This window comes from Rhinoderma darwinii, unplaced genomic scaffold, assembly GCF_050947455.1.
Source record: "Rhinoderma darwinii isolate aRhiDar2 unplaced genomic scaffold, aRhiDar2.hap1 Scaffold_3317, whole genome shotgun sequence".
Classification (NCBI taxonomy): domain Eukaryota; kingdom Metazoa; phylum Chordata; class Amphibia; order Anura; family Rhinodermatidae; genus Rhinoderma; species Rhinoderma darwinii.
In genome coordinates this window covers 87,298-109,446 of record NW_027463398.1, presented here as the reverse complement: position 1 = coordinate 109,446, position 22,149 = coordinate 87,298, and the positions used below count along the sequence as shown (strand labels likewise).

The 22,149-nt window shown below is 49.8% G+C and overlaps 11 non-coding genes and 1 pseudogene across 11 annotated transcripts; all 12 read right to left on the bottom strand.

The window, feature by feature from the left end:
• Nucleotides 1–320: 320 nt before the first annotated feature.
• LOC142704434 (U2 spliceosomal RNA) lies at nucleotides 321–511 on the bottom strand. Its single transcript, XR_012867891.1, has one exon. It is a non-coding gene; the product is annotated as a U2 spliceosomal RNA (small nuclear RNA).
• A 1,298-nt stretch (nucleotides 512–1,809) lies between these two features.
• Nucleotides 1,810–2,000, bottom strand: LOC142704433 (U2 spliceosomal RNA). The gene has a single exon (XR_012867890.1). It is a non-coding gene; the product is annotated as a U2 spliceosomal RNA (small nuclear RNA).
• Nucleotides 2,001–3,302: 1,302 nt separating this feature from the next.
• Nucleotides 3,303–3,493, bottom strand: LOC142704432 (U2 spliceosomal RNA). The gene has a single exon (XR_012867889.1). It is a non-coding gene; the product is annotated as a U2 spliceosomal RNA (small nuclear RNA).
• Nucleotides 3,494–4,791: 1,298 nt separating this feature from the next.
• On the bottom strand, nucleotides 4,792–4,982 carry LOC142704431 (U2 spliceosomal RNA). Its single transcript, XR_012867888.1, has one exon. It is a non-coding gene; the product is annotated as a U2 spliceosomal RNA (small nuclear RNA).
• A 1,298-nt stretch (nucleotides 4,983–6,280) lies between these two features.
• Nucleotides 6,281–6,471, bottom strand: LOC142704429 (U2 spliceosomal RNA). Its single transcript, XR_012867886.1, has one exon. It is a non-coding gene; the product is annotated as a U2 spliceosomal RNA (small nuclear RNA).
• Nucleotides 6,472–7,769: 1,298 nt separating this feature from the next.
• On the bottom strand, nucleotides 7,770–7,960 carry LOC142704428 (U2 spliceosomal RNA). Its single transcript, XR_012867885.1, has one exon. It is a non-coding gene; the product is annotated as a U2 spliceosomal RNA (small nuclear RNA).
• A 1,298-nt stretch (nucleotides 7,961–9,258) lies between these two features.
• LOC142704427 (U2 spliceosomal RNA) lies at nucleotides 9,259–9,449 on the bottom strand. The gene has a single exon (XR_012867884.1). It is a non-coding gene; the product is annotated as a U2 spliceosomal RNA (small nuclear RNA).
• A 1,298-nt stretch (nucleotides 9,450–10,747) lies between these two features.
• LOC142704425 (U2 spliceosomal RNA) lies at nucleotides 10,748–10,938 on the bottom strand. Its single transcript, XR_012867883.1, has one exon. It is a non-coding gene; the product is annotated as a U2 spliceosomal RNA (small nuclear RNA).
• Nucleotides 10,939–12,236: 1,298 nt separating this feature from the next.
• Nucleotides 12,237–12,424, bottom strand: LOC142704384 (U2 spliceosomal RNA). The gene has a single exon (XR_012867859.1). It is a non-coding gene; the product is annotated as a U2 spliceosomal RNA (small nuclear RNA).
• A 5,543-nt stretch (nucleotides 12,425–17,967) lies between these two features.
• LOC142704401 (U2 spliceosomal RNA) lies at nucleotides 17,968–18,069 on the bottom strand (annotated as a pseudogene).
• Nucleotides 18,070–19,355: 1,286 nt separating this feature from the next.
• Nucleotides 19,356–19,546, bottom strand: LOC142704424 (U2 spliceosomal RNA). The gene has a single exon (XR_012867882.1). It is a non-coding gene; the product is annotated as a U2 spliceosomal RNA (small nuclear RNA).
• Nucleotides 19,547–20,832: 1,286 nt separating this feature from the next.
• On the bottom strand, nucleotides 20,833–21,023 carry LOC142704423 (U2 spliceosomal RNA). The gene has a single exon (XR_012867881.1). It is a non-coding gene; the product is annotated as a U2 spliceosomal RNA (small nuclear RNA).
• Between the last annotated feature and the right edge of the window lie 1,126 nt (nucleotides 21,024–22,149).

Genomic DNA, 22,149 nt, shown 5'->3' with positions numbered 1-22,149 from the left:
TTACCTAGGAGGGAGGGAGGGAGGGAGGGAGGGCGGAGAGAAGACAAGGAAGGTGAATGAGCTGTTCCAATGTGAAATGCCGGAAACACAGAAACACAGAAGACACACACACACACACACACACACACACAACAAGAGGTGGCAATGTATTCATTAATTGCATTTAATAAATGAGCTCATTATCACACATGACTGTACAAATGCATTGTCCAACAGGTGTTGAAATAATGGGATTAAAAGGGGAGATCCCTTCAGAAAGACAGAAACAATGGCAAAGAGAAAAAACACTTTTGGAATCTGATTTTAGTCAACACATAAGGGAAGGGTGCACCGGTCCTGGAAATACTGCAATACCAGGTCAATGCGTGGAGTGGACAGAGCAAGCTCTATTTCCATCTCCCTGTTCTAAAAATCCATTTAATATATGGTCCCCAGATAGGGGACGTATCAGATATTAAACTGATAAGAACAGATACTACACTTGATCTTAGCCAAAAGGCCGAGAAGCGATAACCCGAGCGGCCCTTGCCTTGCCCGAGCCTGTCCCATACTGCTGTTCACCCCTTGCAGCGATTCAGCCTACTCCTAGGCAATTCCATGGGGCCCTGCAGGCTCACACACATTTACAGCTACTAAGCGGGAGGTGAATAAAGGCCGGAGAGGAAGCCAGACAGGATTTGCTTCTTTTGCTTGCACCACAATGCAGTGCTGAAAGAGGAGGAATCTACATAAAAACGCCTTCCTGGCAACGCCCAAATGCCCTCCTGCCATGCAGATAAACACTGGCAGCGGCAGCAAGTGCATGCCCACAGCCACCCCTTGTTCCTTCACACCTTGTATCAGCTTTAATCCAGTCCTGTGCTGCCTGCTGAGCAGCACTGAACAACACTGCCTGGGCCCAGGCTTTTATCTCTGAGGCAGGCCCCATTATGATGTCAGAAAGCTGGCTCTGGAATCCTGAGGGCTCCACTATGACACGTGCAAAGTTCCGTCTGAACTTTATATAAGACTGTGAGGCTCAGTCAGTCACTCAGTGTTGCCTGAGAGGGCAACACTGCAACAGCCGGCCGCCAGGCTGTCTTTTTTTTGCACATTTATTTGCCTCCAGGAGGCCACAAGAGGGAGACAAGGGACTGCAAAATGGAAAATAGGCATCCACCAACTTTACAGACAACTTCTCTTTGCTCCTACAACCTCCATCCTTGCACAGTTTGTTATTCTTCCAGGTAACATAGTAACAAATCCAAATTGCTGCTCTCTTTGTAGGCAAGCAAGGGTTTGTTGCAACTGCAATTCTTACTTCTTCTTGAAATGTAGGGACGACAGTACATTCCATCACATCCACCTAGTGTACACAGGTAGGTCCATTGTGGCGGGTAGGCGGCTGGCTGCTTTAATGGCTGTTTGCTGTTCCCCTACTCCACTCCACTCCACTATTTGACTGTGGTGCTGCATCAATCAGTGGCTGGCTCAGGTGCAGCTCTTTAACTTACCTAGGAGGGAGGGAGGGAGGGAGGGAGGGCGGAGAGAAGACAAGGAAGGTGAATGAGCTGTTCCAATGTGAAATGCCGGAAACACAGAAACACAGAAGACACACACACACACACACACACACACACAACAAGAGGTGGCAATGTATTCATTAATTGCATTTAATAAATGAGCTCATTATCACACATGACTGTACAAATGCATTGTCCAACAGGTGTTGAAATAATGGGATTAAAAGGGGAGATCCCTTCAGAAAGACAGAAACAATGGCAAAGAGAAAAAACACTTTTGGAATCTGATTTTAGTCAACACATAAGGGAAGGGTGCACCGGTCCTGGAAATACTGCAATACCAGGTCAATGCGTGGAGTGGACAGAGCAAGCTCTATTTCCATCTCCCTGTTCTAAAAATCCATTTAATATATGGTCCCCAGATAGGGGACGTATCAGATATTAAACTGATAAGAACAGATACTACACTTGATCTTAGCCAAAAGGCCGAGAAGCGATAACCCGAGCGGCCCTTGCCTTGCCCGAGCCTGTCCCATACTGCTGTTCACCCCTTGCAGCGATTCAGCCTACTCCTAGGCAATTCCATGGGGCCCTGCAGGCTCACACACATTTACAGCTACTAAGCGGGAGGTGAATAAAGGCCGGAGAGGAAGCCAGACAGGATTTGCTTCTTTTGCTTGCACCACAATGCAGTGCTGAAAGAGGAGGAATCTACATAAAAACGCCTTCCTGGCAACGCCCAAATGCCCTCCTGCCATGCAGATAAACACTGGCAGCGGCAGCAAGTGCATGCCCACAGCCACCCCTTGTTCCTTCACACCTTGTATCAGCTTTAATCCAGTCCTGTGCTGCCTGCTGAGCAGCACTGAACAACACTGCCTGGGCCCAGGCTTTTATCTCTGAGGCAGGCCCCATTATGATGTCAGAAAGCTGGCTCTGGAATCCTGAGGGCTCCACTATGACACGTGCAAAGTTCCGTCTGAACTTTATATAAGACTGTGAGGCTCAGTCAGTCACTCAGTGTTGCCTGAGAGGGCAACACTGCAACAGCCGGCCGCCAGGCTGTCTTTTTTTTGCACATTTATTTGCCTCCAGGAGGCCACAAGAGGGAGACAAGGGACTGCAAAATGGAAAATAGGCATCCACCAACTTTACAGACAACTTCTCTTTGCTCCTACAACCTCCATCCTTGCACAGTTTGTTATTCTTCCAGGTAACATAGTAACAAATCCAAATTGCTGCTCTCTTTGTAGGCAAGCAAGGGTTTGTTGCAACTGCAATTCTTACTTCTTCTTGAAATGTAGGGACGACAGTACATTCCATCACATCCACCTAGTGTACACAGGTAGGTCCATTGTGGCGGGTAGGCGGCTGGCTGCTTTAATGGCTGTTTGCTGTTCCCCTACTCCACTCCACTCCACTATTTGACTGTGGTGCTGCATCAATCAGTGGCTGGCTCAGGTGCAGCTCTTTAACTTACCTAGGAGGGAGGGAGGGAGGGAGGGAGGGAGGGCGGAGAGAAGACAAGGAAGGTGAATGAGCTGTTCCAATGTGAAATGCCGGAAACACAGAAACACAGAAGACACACACACACACACACACACACACACAACAAGAGGTGGCAATGTATTCATTAATTGCATTTAATAAATGAGCTCATTATCACACATGACTGTACAAATGCATTGTCCAACAGGTGTTGAAATAATGGGATTAAAAGGGGAGATCCCTTCAGAAAGACAGAAACAATGGCAAAGAGAAAAAACACTTTTGGAATCTGATTTTAGTCAACACATAAGGGAAGGGTGCACCGGTCCTGGAAATACTGCAATACCAGGTCAATGCGTGGAGTGGACAGAGCAAGCTCTATTTCCATCTCCCTGTTCTAAAAATCCATTTAATATATGGTCCCCAGATAGGGGACGTATCAGATATTAAACTGATAAGAACAGATACTACACTTGATCTTAGCCAAAAGGCCGAGAAGCGATAACCCGAGCGGCCCTTGCCTTGCCCGAGCCTGTCCCATACTGCTGTTCACCCCTTGCAGCGATTCAGCCTACTCCTAGGCAATTCCATGGGGCCCTGCAGGCTCACACACATTTACAGCTACTAAGCGGGAGGTGAATAAAGGCCGGAGAGGAAGCCAGACAGGATTTGCTTCTTTTGCTTGCACCACAATGCAGTGCTGAAAGAGGAGGAATCTACATAAAAACGCCTTCCTGGCAACGCCCAAATGCCCTCCTGCCATGCAGATAAACACTGGCAGCGGCAGCAAGTGCATGCCCACAGCCACCCCTTGTTCCTTCACACCTTGTATCAGCTTTAATCCAGTCCTGTGCTGCCTGCTGAGCAGCACTGAACAACACTGCCTGGGCCCAGGCTTTTATCTCTGAGGCAGGCCCCATTATGATGTCAGAAAGCTGGCTCTGGAATCCTGAGGGCTCCACTATGACACGTGCAAAGTTCCGTCTGAACTTTATATAAGACTGTGAGGCTCAGTCAGTCACTCAGTGTTGCCTGAGAGGGCAACACTGCAACAGCCGGCCGCCAGGCTGTCTTTTTTTTGCACATTTATTTGCCTCCAGGAGGCCACAAGAGGGAGACAAGGGACTGCAAAATGGAAAATAGGCATCCACCAACTTTACAGACAACTTCTCTTTGCTCCTACAACCTCCATCCTTGCACAGTTTGTTATTCTTCCAGGTAACATAGTAACAAATCCAAATTGCTGCTCTCTTTGTAGGCAAGCAAGGGTTTGTTGCAACTGCAATTCTTACTTCTTCTTGAAATGTAGGGACGACAGTACATTCCATCACATCCACCTAGTGTACACAGGTAGGTCCATTGTGGCGGGTAGGCGGCTGGCTGCTTTAATGGCTGTTTGCTGTTCCCCTACTCCACTCCACTCCACTATTTGACTGTGGTGCTGCATCAATCAGTGGCTGGCTCAGGTGCAGCTCTTTAACTTACCTAGGAGGGAGGGAGGGAGGGAGGGAGGGCGGAGAGAAGACAAGGAAGGTGAATGAGCTGTTCCAATGTGAAATGCCGGAAACACAGAAACACAGAAGACACACACACACACACACACACACACACAACAAGAGGTGGCAATGTATTCATTAATTGCATTTAATAAATGAGCTCATTATCACACATGACTGTACAAATGCATTGTCCAACAGGTGTTGAAATAATGGGATTAAAAGGGGAGATCCCTTCAGAAAGACAGAAACAATGGCAAAGAGAAAAAACACTTTTGGAATCTGATTTTAGTCAACACATAAGGGAAGGGTGCACCGGTCCTGGAAATACTGCAATACCAGGTCAATGCGTGGAGTGGACAGAGCAAGCTCTATTTCCATCTCCCTGTTCTAAAAATCCATTTAATATATGGTCCCCAGATAGGGGACGTATCAGATATTAAACTGATAAGAACAGATACTACACTTGATCTTAGCCAAAAGGCCGAGAAGCGATAACCCGAGCGGCCCTTGCCTTGCCCGAGCCTGTCCCATACTGCTGTTCACCCCTTGCAGCGATTCAGCCTACTCCTAGGCAATTCCATGGGGCCCTGCAGGCTCACACACATTTACAGCTACTAAGCGGGAGGTGAATAAAGGCCGGAGAGGAAGCCAGACAGGATTTGCTTCTTTTGCTTGCACCACAATGCAGTGCTGAAAGAGGAGGAATCTACATAAAAACGCCTTCCTGGCAACGCCCAAATGCCCTCCTGCCATGCAGATAAACACTGGCAGCGGCAGCAAGTGCATGCCCACAGCCACCCCTTGTTCCTTCACACCTTGTATCAGCTTTAATCCAGTCCTGTGCTGCCTGCTGAGCAGCACTGAACAACACTGCCTGGGCCCAGGCTTTTATCTCTGAGGCAGGCCCCATTATGATGTCAGAAAGCTGGCTCTGGAATCCTGAGGGCTCCACTATGACACGTGCAAAGTTCCGTCTGAACTTTATATAAGACTGTGAGGCTCAGTCAGTCACTCAGTGTTGCCTGAGAGGGCAACACTGCAACAGCCGGCCGCCAGGCTGTCTTTTTTTTGCACATTTATTTGCCTCCAGGAGGCCACAAGAGGGAGACAAGGGACTGCAAAATGGAAAATAGGCATCCACCAACTTTACAGACAACTTCTCTTTGCTCCTACAACCTCCATCCTTGCACAGTTTGTTATTCTTCCAGGTAACATAGTAACAAATCCAAATTGCTGCTCTCTTTGTAGGCAAGCAAGGGTTTGTTGCAACTGCAATTCTTACTTCTTCTTGAAATGTAGGGACGACAGTACATTCCATCACATCCACCTAGTGTACACAGGTAGGTCCATTGTGGCGGGTAGGCGGCTGGCTGCTTTAATGGCTGTTTGCTGTTCCCCTACTCCACTCCACTCCACTATTTGACTGTGGTGCTGCATCAATCAGTGGCTGGCTCAGGTGCAGCTCTTTAACTTACCTAGGAGGGAGGGAGGGAGGGAGGGAGGGCGGAGAGAAGACAAGGAAGGTGAATGAGCTGTTCCAATGTGAAATGCCGGAAACACAGAAACACAGAAGACACACACACACACACACACACACACACAACAAGAGGTGGCAATGTATTCATTAATTGCATTTAATAAATGAGCTCATTATCACACATGACTGTACAAATGCATTGTCCAACAGGTGTTGAAATAATGGGATTAAAAGGGGAGATCCCTTCAGAAAGACAGAAACAATGGCAAAGAGAAAAAACACTTTTGGAATCTGATTTTAGTCAACACATAAGGGAAGGGTGCACCGGTCCTGGAAATACTGCAATACCAGGTCAATGCGTGGAGTGGACAGAGCAAGCTCTATTTCCATCTCCCTGTTCTAAAAATCCATTTAATATATGGTCCCCAGATAGGGGACGTATCAGATATTAAACTGATAAGAACAGATACTACACTTGATCTTAGCCAAAAGGCCGAGAAGCGATAACCCGAGCGGCCCTTGCCTTGCCCGAGCCTGTCCCATACTGCTGTTCACCCCTTGCAGCGATTCAGCCTACTCCTAGGCAATTCCATGGGGCCCTGCAGGCTCACACACATTTACAGCTACTAAGCGGGAGGTGAATAAAGGCCGGAGAGGAAGCCAGACAGGATTTGCTTCTTTTGCTTGCACCACAATGCAGTGCTGAAAGAGGAGGAATCTACATAAAAACGCCTTCCTGGCAACGCCCAAATGCCCTCCTGCCATGCAGATAAACACTGGCAGCGGCAGCAAGTGCATGCCCACAGCCACCCCTTGTTCCTTCACACCTTGTATCAGCTTTAATCCAGTCCTGTGCTGCCTGCTGAGCAGCACTGAACAACACTGCCTGGGCCCAGGCTTTTATCTCTGAGGCAGGCCCCATTATGATGTCAGAAAGCTGGCTCTGGAATCCTGAGGGCTCCACTATGACACGTGCAAAGTTCCGTCTGAACTTTATATAAGACTGTGAGGCTCAGTCAGTCACTCAGTGTTGCCTGAGAGGGCAACACTGCAACAGCCGGCCGCCAGGCTGTCTTTTTTTTGCACATTTATTTGCCTCCAGGAGGCCACAAGAGGGAGACAAGGGACTGCAAAATGGAAAATAGGCATCCACCAACTTTACAGACAACTTCTCTTTGCTCCTACAACCTCCATCCTTGCACAGTTTGTTATTCTTCCAGGTAACATAGTAACAAATCCAAATTGCTGCTCTCTTTGTAGGCAAGCAAGGGTTTGTTGCAACTGCAATTCTTACTTCTTCTTGAAATGTAGGGACGACAGTACATTCCATCACATCCACCTAGTGTACACAGGTAGGTCCATTGTGGCGGGTAGGCGGCTGGCTGCTTTAATGGCTGTTTGCTGTTCCCCTACTCCACTCCACTCCACTATTTGACTGTGGTGCTGCATCAATCAGTGGCTGGCTCAGGTGCAGCTCTTTAACTTACCTAGGAGGGAGGGAGGGAGGGAGGGAGGGCGGAGAGAAGACAAGGAAGGTGAATGAGCTGTTCCAATGTGAAATGCCGGAAACACAGAAACACAGAAGACACACACACACACACACACACACACACAACAAGAGGTGGCAATGTATTCATTAATTGCATTTAATAAATGAGCTCATTATCACACATGACTGTACAAATGCATTGTCCAACAGGTGTTGAAATAATGGGATTAAAAGGGGAGATCCCTTCAGAAAGACAGAAACAATGGCAAAGAGAAAAAACACTTTTGGAATCTGATTTTAGTCAACACATAAGGGAAGGGTGCACCGGTCCTGGAAATACTGCAATACCAGGTCAATGCGTGGAGTGGACAGAGCAAGCTCTATTTCCATCTCCCTGTTCTAAAAATCCATTTAATATATGGTCCCCAGATAGGGGACGTATCAGATATTAAACTGATAAGAACAGATACTACACTTGATCTTAGCCAAAAGGCCGAGAAGCGATAACCCGAGCGGCCCTTGCCTTGCCCGAGCCTGTCCCATACTGCTGTTCACCCCTTGCAGCGATTCAGCCTACTCCTAGGCAATTCCATGGGGCCCTGCAGGCTCACACACATTTACAGCTACTAAGCGGGAGGTGAATAAAGGCCGGAGAGGAAGCCAGACAGGATTTGCTTCTTTTGCTTGCACCACAATGCAGTGCTGAAAGAGGAGGAATCTACATAAAAACGCCTTCCTGGCAACGCCCAAATGCCCTCCTGCCATGCAGATAAACACTGGCAGCGGCAGCAAGTGCATGCCCACAGCCACCCCTTGTTCCTTCACACCTTGTATCAGCTTTAATCCAGTCCTGTGCTGCCTGCTGAGCAGCACTGAACAACACTGCCTGGGCCCAGGCTTTTATCTCTGAGGCAGGCCCCATTATGATGTCAGAAAGCTGGCTCTGGAATCCTGAGGGCTCCACTATGACACGTGCAAAGTTCCGTCTGAACTTTATATAAGACTGTGAGGCTCAGTCAGTCACTCAGTGTTGCCTGAGAGGGCAACACTGCAACAGCCGGCCGCCAGGCTGTCTTTTTTTTGCACATTTATTTGCCTCCAGGAGGCCACAAGAGGGAGACAAGGGACTGCAAAATGGAAAATAGGCATCCACCAACTTTACAGACAACTTCTCTTTGCTCCTACAACCTCCATCCTTGCACAGTTTGTTATTCTTCCAGGTAACATAGTAACAAATCCAAATTGCTGCTCTCTTTGTAGGCAAGCAAGGGTTTGTTGCAACTGCAATTCTTACTTCTTCTTGAAATGTAGGGACGACAGTACATTCCATCACATCCACCTAGTGTACACAGGTAGGTCCATTGTGGCGGGTAGGCGGCTGGCTGCTTTAATGGCTGTTTGCTGTTCCCCTACTCCACTCCACTCCACTATTTGACTGTGGTGCTGCATCAATCAGTGGCTGGCTCAGGTGCAGCTCTTTAACTTACCTAGGAGGGAGGGAGGGAGGGAGGGAGGGCGGAGAGAAGACAAGGAAGGTGAATGAGCTGTTCCAATGTGAAATGCCGGAAACACAGAAACACAGAAGACACACACACACACACACACACACACACAACAAGAGGTGGCAATGTATTCATTAATTGCATTTAATAAATGAGCTCATTATCACACATGACTGTACAAATGCATTGTCCAACAGGTGTTGAAATAATGGGATTAAAAGGGGAGATCCCTTCAGAAAGACAGAAACAATGGCAAAGAGAAAAAACACTTTTGGAATCTGATTTTAGTCAACACATAAGGGAAGGGTGCACCGGTCCTGGAAATACTGCAATACCAGGTCAATGCGTGGAGTGGACAGAGCAAGCTCTATTTCCATCTCCCTGTTCTAAAAATCCATTTAATATATGGTCCCCAGATAGGGGACGTATCAGATATTAAACTGATAAGAACAGATACTACACTTGATCTTAGCCAAAAGGCCGAGAAGCGATAACCCGAGCGGCCCTTGCCTTGCCCGAGCCTGTCCCATACTGCTGTTCACCCCTTGCAGCGATTCAGCCTACTCCTAGGCAATTCCATGGGGCCCTGCAGGCTCACACACATTTACAGCTACTAAGCGGGAGGTGAATAAAGGCCGGAGAGGAAGCCAGACAGGATTTGCTTCTTTTGCTTGCACCACAATGCAGTGCTGAAAGAGGAGGAATCTACATAAAAACGCCTTCCTGGCAACGCCCAAATGCCCTCCTGCCATGCAGATAAACACTGGCAGCGGCAGCAAGTGCATGCCCACAGCCACCCCTTGTTCCTTCACACCTTGTATCAGCTTTAATCCAGTCCTGTGCTGCCTGCTGAGCAGCACTGAACAACACTGCCTGGGCCCAGGCTTTTATCTCTGAGGCAGGCCCCATTATGATGTCAGAAAGCTGGCTCTGGAATCCTGAGGGCTCCACTATGACACGTGCAAAGTTCCGTCTGAACTTTATATAAGACTGTGAGGCTCAGTCAGTCACTCAGTGTTGCCTGAGAGGGCAACACTGCAACAGCCGGCCGCCAGGCTGTCTTTTTTTTGCACATTTATTTGCCTCCAGGAGGCCACAAGAGGGAGACAAGGGACTGCAAAATGGAAAATAGGCATCCACCAACTTTACAGACAACTTCTCTTTGCTCCTACAACCTCCATCCTTGCACAGTTTGTTATTCTTCCAGGTAACATAGTAACAAATCCAAATTGCTGCTCTCTTTGTAGGCAAGCAAGGGTTTGTTGCAACTGCAATTCTTACTTCTTCTTGAAATGTAGGGACGACAGTACATTCCATCACATCCACCTAGTGTACACAGGTAGGTCCATTGTGGCGGGTAGGCGGCTGGCTGCTTTAATGGCTGTTTGCTGTTCCCCTACTCCACTCCACTCCACTATTTGACTGTGGTGCTGCATCAATCAGTGGCTGGCTCAGGTGCAGCTCTTTAACTTACCTAGGAGGGAGGGAGGGAGGGAGGGAGGGCGGAGAGAAGACAAGGAAGGTGAATGAGCTGTTCCAATGTGAAATGCCGGAAACACAGAAACACAGAAGACACACACACACACACACACACACACACAACAAGAGGTGGCAATGTATTCATTAATTGCATTTAATAAATGAGCTCATTATCACACATGACTGTACAAATGCATTGTCCAACAGGTGTTGAAATAATGGGATTAAAAGGGGAGATCCCTTCAGAAAGACAGAAACAATGGCAAAGAGAAAAAACACTTTTGGAATCTGATTTTAGTCAACACATAAGGGAAGGGTGCACCGGTCCTGGAAATACTGCAATACCAGGTCAATGCGTGGAGTGGACAGAGCAAGCTCTATTTCCATCTCCCTGTTCTAAAAATCCATTTAATATATGGTCCCCAGATAGGGGACGTATCAGATATTAAACTGATAAGAACAGATACTACACTTGATCTTAGCCAAAAGGCCGAGAAGCGATAACCCGAGCGGCCCTTGCCTTGCCCGAGCCTGTCCCATACTGCTGTTCACCCCTTGCAGCGATTCAGCCTACTCCTAGGCAATTCCATGGGGCCCTGCAGGCTCACACACATTTACAGCTACTAAGCGGGAGGTGAATAAAGGCCGGAGAGGAAGCCAGACAGGATTTGCTTCTTTTGCTTGCACCACAATGCAGTGCTGAAAGAGGAGGAATCTACATAAAAACGCCTTCCTGGCAACGCCCAAATGCCCTCCTGCCATGCAGATAAACACTGGCAGCGGCAGCAAGTGCATGCCCACAGCCACCCCTTGTTCCTTCACACCTTGTATCAGCTTTAATCCAGTCCTGTGCTGCCTGCTGAGCAGCACTGAACAACACTGCCTGGGCCCAGGCTTTTATCTCTGAGGCAGGCCCCATTATGATGTCAGAAAGCTGGCTCTGGAATCCTGAGGGCTCCACTATGACACGTGCAAAGTTCCGTCTGAACTTTATATAAGACTGTGAGGCTCAGTCAGTCACTCAGTGTTGCCTGAGAGGGCAACACTGCAACAGCCGGCCGCCAGGCTGTCTTTTTTTTGCACATTTATTTGCCTCCAGGAGGCCACAAGAGGGAGACAAGGGACTGCAAAATGGAAAATAGGCATCCACCAACTTTACAGACAACTTCTCTTTGCTCCTACAACCTCCATCCTTGCACAGTTTGTTATTCTTCCAGGTAACATAGTAACAAATCCAAATTGCTGCTCTCTTTGTAGGCAAGCAAGGGTTTGTTGCAACTGCAATTCTTACTTCTTCTTGAAATGTAGGGACGACAGTACATTCCATCACATCCACCTAGTGTACACAGGTAGGTCCATTGTGGCGGGTAGGCGGCTGGCTGCTTTAATGGCTGTTTGCTGTTCCCCTACTCCACTCCACTCCACTATTTGACTGTGGTGCTGCATCAATCAGTGGCTGGCTCAGGTGCAGCTCTTTAACTTACCTAGGAGGGAGGGAGGGAGGGAGGGAGGGCGGAGAGAAGACAAGGAAGGTGAATGAGCTGTTCCAATGTGAAATGCCGGAAACACAGAAACACAGAAGACACACACACACACACACACACACACACAACAAGAGGTGGCAATGTATTCATTAATTGCATTTAATAAATGAGCTCATTATCACACATGACTGTACAAATGCATTGTCCAACAGGTGTTGAAATAATGGGATTAAAAGGGGAGATCCCTTCAGAAAGACAGAAACAATGGCAAAGAGAAAAAACACTTTTGGAATCTGATTTTAGTCAACACATAAGGGAAGGGTGCACCGGTCCTGGAAATACTGCAATACCAGGTCAATGCGTGGAGTGGACAGAGCAAGCTCTATTTCCATCTCCCTGTTCTAAAAATCCATTTAATATATGGTCCCCAGATAGGGGACGTATCAGATATTAAACTGATAAGAACAGATTTTTTGATTGAAAATTGCTTTATTGACAATCAATCGTCATCATACAAACATTACTGCGACGCAGCGCAAGCCATGAAGCAGCAAATAATAAATAATAACAGTCGTCAAACATAACATGACAGTATAATACACAGTACAGGCTAGCCTATGCTATACATTACACCACATGCTACACTAACATTCTTGCATTCACTAAAGCCAAACAACAAAGCATTACAGACAAGTGATGGGATAGGGGAGTGGGTAGGAGGGGATAGGGAAGGGGGAAATCACAGGCCCGAAGCTTTATTGAAAGACAACACACAAGAAGGGAGAGTGGGGGGAAGGGGAGTATCAGTCCTCTTCCTCATCGACGTCCGGGCTGTCCCAGGTGGAATAGTCTCTGAGCAGGCTGTGGATCAGCCTGCGGCAGTCCTGGACGGACACACTCTCTCTCCGCAAAATCAGACGGTTCCTGGCAAACCATATAGCGTCCTTAAAGCAGTTCATAAGGCGCCAGGCTTCCTGGATTGCTCCATCCGTGGTATTCCCAGGAAATAGTCCATAAAGTACCGAGCGGTGCGACAGTCTGTTCCTGGGTACTGAGTCCTTGAGTTCATGTTCCAAGGCTTTCAACAGACCCTGTGCAAAGGGGCACTGCCAGAAAATGTGCAAAGATGTTTCCTCCGTGAAGGGGCACCTGGGGCAGTACCGGGTCTTGCACAGGTTGCGGGCATGCATGAATGACCTAAGAGGCAGTCCTCCCTGGATGGCCATCCATGAAATGTCCTTGTGCCCGTTGGTCAACCTGCCAGATGACACGTTAGTCCAAACAGTCTCCAACGTGTCGGCATGAAGCCCTGGAACAAACTCCAGTGAGTCCTTTGCTCTGATGTGCTTGTGGATCGTCTTAGGTTTCCACAAGTCGGGCTTAAGACCCTCCAGTTGATGCTCCCTCACAAACCGGACAACATCTCCGTAGAACCAGGGAGCGTGCCAGTTGTAAGGGAAGGAGCTGTCCCACTTGTCCCAGCCAAAACCTCGCCAGAGGGGAAGGAGGAAGTAGCGGGACATGGCCTTGCCCGCAGAGCCGTTTGCTGTCCTCAGAGTCCTACGAACACAGTCACATACAAAAGCGATCCGCAGCAGAGTGGGAATGTCGGGTATACCCTTCCCACCTTTGCGGGGCTCCTTGTACATAACAGTCCGCTTTACTCTGTCCATTTTCGAGCCCCAGATGAAGCGAAACACAGTCCTGGTAATGGCCCTCGAGACGGTGGCAAGAGGGGGCCATGCCTGTGCAGTGTATTGTAGCACAGGCAAGACTTCGTTACGCAGGACCATTGCTTTGCCCTCAATAGTGAGTTGTCTGAGGCTCCACAGTCCGATCCTTTGGTTGACTTTGGCCAAGCGTTCTTCCCACGACTTTAGGGCTGCACCTTCCTTACCGAACCAGACTCCCAGAATTTTGATGAAGTCCGGCTTGATAGTAAACGGGAAGGAGGCAGGAGAAGGCAGGTACCACTTTCCGAAGAGCATGGCTTCCGACTTCCCGCAGTTGACTTTTGCCCCTGAAGCGCGTCCGAACTCCTCACAGGTCTGGATGAGTGCAGTCACCGAACTCTGGTCAGCGCAGAAGACGGTCACGTCGTCCATGTACAGCGAGCATTTGACCTCGAAGTGTCCTGGACCTGGTGCGGTGATCCCTCTGATCTCTCCATTCTGCCGGATAGCCTCTGCGAAGAGCTCTATAACACAAACAAAAAGGAGAGGTGAAAGAGGACAGCCTTGTCTAACCCCCGACGATACAGGAAAGGGGTCAGTCTTCCAGCCGTTCACCAGCACCGAGCTGTAAATGTCGCAATACATCAGGTTAACATACAAACAGAACAACCTGCCAAGCCGCAGCCTACGCAGAGCCTTACCCATGAATTCGTGAGAGACCCGGTCAAAAGCCTTCTCCTGATCCAGACTGACCAGGGCCGCGTGTGTACGGCGGCTTTGCATGTAATGCACCGTGTCCCTCACCAGGGCAAGACTGTCGGCCACCCTACGGCCAGGAATGCCGCAGGTTTGGTCCGATCCGATGATCTGTCCGATGACAACCTTCAGTCTGTTGGTCAATACTTTGGCGAGGATCTTGTAGTCCACGTTCAGGAGAGAGATGGGACGCCAGTTTTTCAGGTCACATCTCTCCCCCTTCCGCTTATACAAGATCGTGATCATGCCTTCTCTCAAGGACGGTGGCATTCTACCCTCCACCACCATCTCCTCATAGAGCTCCAGCAGGTCCGGACAGATCAAGTCCCCCAGCGCTACATAGAGCTCTGCTGGGAGACCATCACTGCCCGGGGTCCTACCGGGTCTGAAGGATTTAGCGGCAGAGAGCAGTTCCTCCACCGTCAGGGGTACATCCATAGCCTCCGTACCTGCAGGATCAAGATGATTAGTGATACCTGACAGGAATTTATCGGCGGCTTCGGGGTCAGTGGTTTTCCGGGAGTAGAGGCTTCGGTAGTAGTCTGTGACGACTCCCATCACCTCCTTCTTCCCAGAATGCATGTTTCCGGTCTCATCTCGGAGTTCCTTCAGGGGCGTGTGGCCGGCATGGAGTTTCCTGAAAAAGAACGAGTTACATTTCTCACCCTTCTCCAGGTTCTCCACCTTGGAACGAAAGACAATTCGCTTGGATTCCTCCTCAAAGTGCCTTTTCAGGCCCTTTTTGGCTTCCTCCAGCTCCTTCCTGACGTCCCAGCCGCATTGAAGGAGGTCTTGCAGGGATCGCAGCTGACGCTGCATCTCTCTGAAGTCTCTCTTCCTCTCACACGCCTGTTGACGACTTTTTGCCTGAAAGAAACAACGAAATTCAACTTTAACATATTCCCACCAGTCACAGGTTTTGTCAAAGAAAACTTTATCATTCCTCCAAACAATATAGGCGTCTCTAAGTTCCGCCAGTACCTCCTCTCTTTCCAGCATGGCACAATTCAGCTTCCAGGAGCCAGGGCCGGGAGGAAAACCGTGGCCGATGGCACCCTGGAAGAGAATGGCCCTGTGGTCAGAGAAGAAGCAGGGGACCATGGAGTGCCCATGCTGCTTGACTGCCCGGGAGGTGAACACAAAGTCAATCCGAGAACGAAGTGAGCCATCGGGTCGGCTCCATGAATAGTTCACAGAGCCGATCCCCATGGAGCCCACCACGTCCTGCAAGGATGCTTCGGTTACCATCTCGATAAGCAGTTTGGAACTGACATCCAGCTTGATTGAAGTGCCGGAACTTCGTCCATCCTCTTCGATGGGGCAGTTGAAGTCCCCGGCCATCACCACTGCCCTAGTGGTGGCGAGCTGGGTCCGCAGGGTCTGGAATAGTTCCAGGCGCTCAGCCTTCATAGGGGGAGCGTACACGTTGATGAGCCTAATCGGCTCTCCCGCCCAGGAACCGTCTACGACCAACAAGCGGCCGCAGACGAGCTCCTGGACAGAGTCAACAGTAAATACGCTTCCCCTAATCAGGATGGCAACCCCTGCAGACTTACAGTCGCCCCCACCAGACCAGTAGGACGGGCCATGGGTCCACTGCCTGGCCAGATGATGGTATGACCTGGAAGAGGGGAGAGTACATTCCTGCAGCATAAATACATCACTCGACTGCTTGGAAAGAAAAGTTAGCACCATCTGACATCTAGTCCTATCTCTAACACTCCTCACATTGAGGCCAAAGATGTTAAGTTTAGCAGCCATGGGGGAGAATAAAGAAGGTTAGTGCAAACGATACACCTTAGTTACCAGTCCGGTCGGGCGGATCCTCCTCTCTGGAGCCTGGCGGGTCCGGAAGATCCAGCAGGCCCTCTGACAAAAATTGTTCCAGGATTGTAGCCACCTGGATGTCTGTTGTGAAGTCGATGACCTCAGGTTCAGACACGAGTTCCTCCACCATCTGCTCCATTTCCTCCTGCTGCGCAAGGGAATCTTCGCAGATTTCCACGACTTGTCGCTTTGAGGACTCAGCAGCTGGGCTGTCCCTCACCTTTCTCTTCCTCTGGATGGCACCTGAGGAGACAAGAGGGGGAAAATCCTCCAGGGAGAGGACTCCAGCAGCTGGAGGGGAAGATGTTAGTGCTGCTGGAGCTGGGGAGAAGGGAGGCTGGGTTGGGAGAGGTGCAGGTGACAGGACCACTGAGATGGGTGGGTAGGAGAAGGTGAGAGCCTCAGTGGGGGTGACAGGGGTTGGGGACGGGGGGGTGGGGAGGGCCGGGCGAGGGAGGGTGGGAAGGGTAGGGCGAGGGAGGGCCGGGAGAGGGGGGGGAGGGACTGTCGTCTTCTTACCATCCTTCTTTTTCCCGGTCTTCTGTGCCGCTGGAGCTCTGGCTGGGGCGGGGTTCCCTCTGGCTGGAGCTTTTGCTGCTACAGTTGCCCAGGATCGATCCCTCTTCGGGCAGTCCTTGTAAGAGTGGGCTGCTTGTCCGCAGAGGTTGCACATTGTCCGTTTCGGGCAGTCTTTGGTCTCGTGTCCTGTTACCCGGCAGTTCTTGCAGGCGTCCTCCTTGCAGTCCTTCACCGAATGACCCTTCTTGCTGCATCTCCTGCAGATCTGCGGCATGTCCGGGTAATAGATGAGGCCGTAGGAGTTGCCCAGCGAGAATGACTGGGGCAGGTGCTGGAGGCCGTCTTCCGCGCTCGAATCCTTGTTCAGTCGGACGATTACCGACCACTTGCCAGTCCAGAAGCCGAGTCCGTTCAGGATGTGGGTGGGTTCCCTCACCACTGTGCAGAACCGCTTCAGGAGCGTGGTGATGTCTTTGCCGGGGGTGTGTGGGTTCCGCATTGAGACCGTCACCCGCCTTTCCTCTCTTTGGACAGGGCAGTTGCCCACAAAGCGAGAGAAAGGGGATTCAGGCCTCGCCGCTTTCACCATCTCCCAGTACCTTCTGCAGATGTTGATCGAAGCGAAGGTCACGAAGAACATCCCGGTCATGAAGGCCTGGATGCTGATGGTCTCCGGCTTAGCGAAGCCCTGGTCCAGGAGCATCTTCTGGCAGAACACTTCTTCCGTCATGTCCGGCACTCTCCCGTCCACCTCCTTCAGCTTCAGGGCCACCGTCTGCTTCATCCAGGGCTCCAGGGTTGGAGCAGCCTGGTTCGGCTTCCTGGTGGCCTGTTCGCCTGAGGAGGCTTCAGGAGGAGATGTCCTGGCCTGGGCCGGCTCACCTGGTCCATCAGCCTTCTTCTTCTGGGTGGCAGGGTTGCTGGTTGAGGCCATGGCTTCTTCCAGCTGTTCCTGTCGCTTGGGGAGGATCTTCGATAGCTCTTTCCCGAAGGGGGCGGAGCTATGCAAATCTTCTCCTTGCTGGCCGAGGTTCTTCCACGAAATTTCTTCCGCAGCGGTTCCTCGTCGAGCTTCTTCTTCTGCGGCCGAGCTTCTTCGAAGATCCCCTTCAGCAGCGGCTCTTCTCCGAAGTTCTCCTTTCTTCTTCCCGGCAGCGATCTCCCGGAGCTTCTTCCCCGATGGCGGCTTCTCCCTTCTGGATCGTCGTCTTCGCTGGTTCTTCTCCGCAGTTCGTCGCCGGCTTCGTCTGGAACGCTCTTGGATCGCTAAGCTAGTGTTTATAGCCCCCAGTGGTTCTCCGAGCTATCTATCCTTACAAGGACTGATAAGAACAGATACTACACTTGATCTTAGCCAAAAGGCCGAGAAGCGATAACCCGAGCGGCCCTTGCCTTGCCCGAGCCTGTCCCATACTGCTGTTCACCCCTTGCAGCGATTCAGCCTACTCCTAGGCAATTCCATGGGGCCCTGCAGGCTCACACACATTTACAGCTACTAAGCGGGAGGTGAATAAAGGCCGGAGAGGAAGCCAGACAGGATTTGCTTCTTTTGCTTGCACCACAATGCAGTGCTGAAAGAGGAGGAATCTACATAAAAACGCCTTCCTGGCAACGCCCAAATGCCCTCCTGCCATGCAGATAAACACTGGCAGCGGCAGCAAGTGCATGCCCACAGCCACCCCTTGTTCCTTCACACCTTGTATCAGCTTTAATCCAGTCCTGTGCTGCCTGCTGAGCAGCACTGAACAACACTGCCTGGGCCCAGGCTTTTATCTCTGAGGCAGGCCCCATTATGATGTCAGAAAGCTGGCTCTGGAATCCTGAGGGCTCCACTATGACACGTGCAAAGTTCCGTCTGAACTTTATATAAGACTGTGAGGCTCAGTCAGTCACTCAGTGTTGCCTGAGAGGGCAACACTGCAACAGCCGGCCGCCAGGCTGTCTTTTTTTTGCACATTTATTTGCCTCCAGGAGGCCACAAGAGGGAGACAAGGGACTGCAAAATGGAAAATAGGCATCCACCAACTTTACAGACAACTTCTCTTTGCTCCTACAACCTCCATCCTTGCACAGTTTGTTATTCTTCCAGGTAACATAGTAACAAATCCAAATTGCTGCTCTCTTTGTAGGCAAGCAAGGGTTTGTTGCAACTGCAATTCTTACTTCTTCTTGAAATGTAGGGACGACAGTACATTCCATCACATCCACCTAGTGTACACAGGTAGGTCCATTGTGGCGGGTAGGCGGCTGGCTGCTTTAATGGCTGTTTGCTGTTCCCCTACTCCACTCCACTCCACTATTTGACTGTGGTGCTGCATCAATCAGTGGCTGGCTCAGGTGCAGCTCTTTAACTTACCTAGGAGGGAGGGAGGGAGGGAGGGCGGAGAGAAGACAAGGAAGGTGAATGAGCTGTTCCAATGTGAAATGCCGGAAACACAGAAACACAGAAGACACACACACACACACACACAACAAGAGGTGGCAATGTATTCATTAATTGCATTTAATAAATGAGCTCATTATCACACATGACTGTACAAATGCATTGTCCAACAGGTGTTGAAATAATGGGATTAAAAGGGGAGATCCCTTCAGAAAGACAGAAACAATGGCAAAGAGAAAAAACACTTTTGGAATCTGATTTTAGTCAACACATAAGGGAAGGGTGCACCGGTCCTGGAAATACTGCAATACCAGGTCAATGCGTGGAGTGGACAGAGCAAGCTCTATTTCCATCTCCCTGTTCTAAAAATCCATTTAATATATGGTCCCCAGATAGGGGACGTATCAGATATTAAACTGATAAGAACAGATACTACACTTGATCTTAGCCAAAAGGCCGAGAAGCGATAACCCGAGCGGCCCTTGCCTTGCCCGAGCCTGTCCCATACTGCTGTTCACCCCTTGCAGCGATTCAGCCTACTCCTAGGCAATTCCATGGGGCCCTGCAGGCTCACACACATTTACAGCTACTAAGCGGGAGGTGAATAAAGGCCGGAGAGGAAGCCAGACAGGATTTGCTTCTTTTGCTTGCACCACAATGCAGTGCTGAAAGAGGAGGAATCTACATAAAAACGCCTTCCTGGCAACGCCCAAATGCCCTCCTGCCATGCAGATAAACACTGGCAGCGGCAGCAAGTGCATGCCCACAGCCACCCCTTGTTCCTTCACACCTTGTATCAGCTTTAATCCAGTCCTGTGCTGCCTGCTGAGCAGCACTGAACAACACTGCCTGGGCCCAGGCTTTTATCTCTGAGGCAGGCCCCATTATGATGTCAGAAAGCTGGCTCTGGAATCCTGAGGGCTCCACTATGACACGTGCAAAGTTCCGTCTGAACTTTATATAAGACTGTGAGGCTCAGTCAGTCACTCAGTGTTGCCTGAGAGGGCAACACTGCAACAGCCGGCCGCCAGGCTGTCTTTTTTTTGCACATTTATTTGCCTCCAGGAGGCCACAAGAGGGAGACAAGGGACTGCAAAATGGAAAATAGGCATCCACCAACTTTACAGACAACTTCTCTTTGCTCCTACAACCTCCATCCTTGCACAGTTTGTTATTCTTCCAGGTAACATAGTAACAAATCCAAATTGCTGCTCTCTTTGTAGGCAAGCAAGGGTTTGTTGCAACTGCAATTCTTACTTCTTCTTGAAATGTAGGGACGACAGTACATTCCATCACATCCACCTAGTGTACACAGGTAGGTCCATTGTGGCGGGTAGGCGGCTGGCTGCTTTAATGGCTGTTTGCTGTTCCCCTACTCCACTCCACTCCACTATTTGACTGTGGTGCTGCATCAATCAGTGGCTGGCTCAGGTGCAGCTCTTTAACTTACCTAGGAGGGAGGGAGGGAGGGAGGGCGGAGAGAAGACAAGGAAGGTGAATGAGCTGTTCCAATGTGAAATGCCGGAAACACAGAAACACAGAAGACACACACACACACACACACAACAAGAGGTGGCAATGTATTCATTAATTGCATTTAATAAATGAGCTCATTATCACACATGACTGTACAAATGCATTGTCCAACAGGTGTTGAAATAATGGGATTAAAAGGGGAGATCCCTTCAGAAAGACAGAAACAATGGCAAAGAGAAAAAACACTTTTGGAATCTGATTTTAGTCAACACATAAGGGAAGGGTGCACCGGTCCTGGAAATACTGCAATACCAGGTCAATGCGTGGAGTGGACAGAGCAAGCTCTATTTCCATCTCCCTGTTCTAAAAATCCATTTAATATATGGTCCCCAGATAGGGGACGTATCAGATATTAAACTGATAAGAACAGATACTACACTTGATCTTAGCCAAAAGGCCGAGAAGCGATAACCCGAGCGGCCCTTGCCTTGCCCGAGCCTGTCCCATACTGCTGTTCACCCCTTGCAGCGATTCAGCCTACTCCTAGGCAATTCCATGGGGCCCTGCAGGCTCACACACATTTACAGCTACTAAGCGGGAGGTGAATAAAGGCCGGAGAGGAAGCCAGACAGGATTTGCTTCTTTTGCTTGCACCACAATGCAGTGCTGAAAGAGGAGGAATCTACATAAAAACGCCTTCCTGGCAACGCCCAAATGCCCTCCTGCCATGCAGATAAACACTGGCAGCGGCAGCAAGTGCATGCCCACAGCCACCCCTTGTTCCTTCACACCTTGTATCAGCTTTAATCCAGTCCTGTGCTGCCTGCTGAGCAGCACTGAACAACACTGCCTGGGCCCAGGCTTTTATCTCTGAGGCAGGCCCCATTATGATGTCAGAAAGCTGGCTCTGGAATCCTGAGGGCTCCACTATGACACGTGCAAAGTTCCGTCTGAACTTTATATAAGACTGTGAGGCTCAGTCAGTCACTCAGTGTTGCCTGAGAGGGCAACACTGCAACAGCCGGCCGCCAGGCTGTCTTTTTTTTGCACATTTATTTGCCTCCAGGAGGCCACAAGAGGGAGACAAGGGACTGCAAAATGGAAAATAGGCATCCACCAACTTTACAGACAACTTCTCTTTGCTCCTACAACCTCCATCCTTGCACAGTTTGTTATTCTTCCAGGTAACATAGTAACAAATCCAAATTGCTGCTCTCTTTGTAGGCAAGCAAGGGTTTGTTGCAACTGCAATTCTTACTTCTTCTTGAAATGTAGGGACGACAGTACATTCCATCACATCCACCTAGTGTACACAGGTAGGTCCATTGTGGCGGGTAGGCGGCTGGCTGCTTTAATGGCTGTTTGCTGTTCCCCTACTCCACTCCACTCCACTATTTGACTGTGGTGCTGCATCAATCAGTGGCTGGCTCAGGTGCAGCTCTTTAACTTACCTAGGAGGGAGGGAGGGAGGGAGGGCGGAGAGAAGACAAGGAAGGTGAATGAGCTGTTCCAATGTGAAATGCCGGAAACACAGAAACACAGAAGACACACACACACACACACACAACAAGAGGTGGCAATGTATTCATTAATTG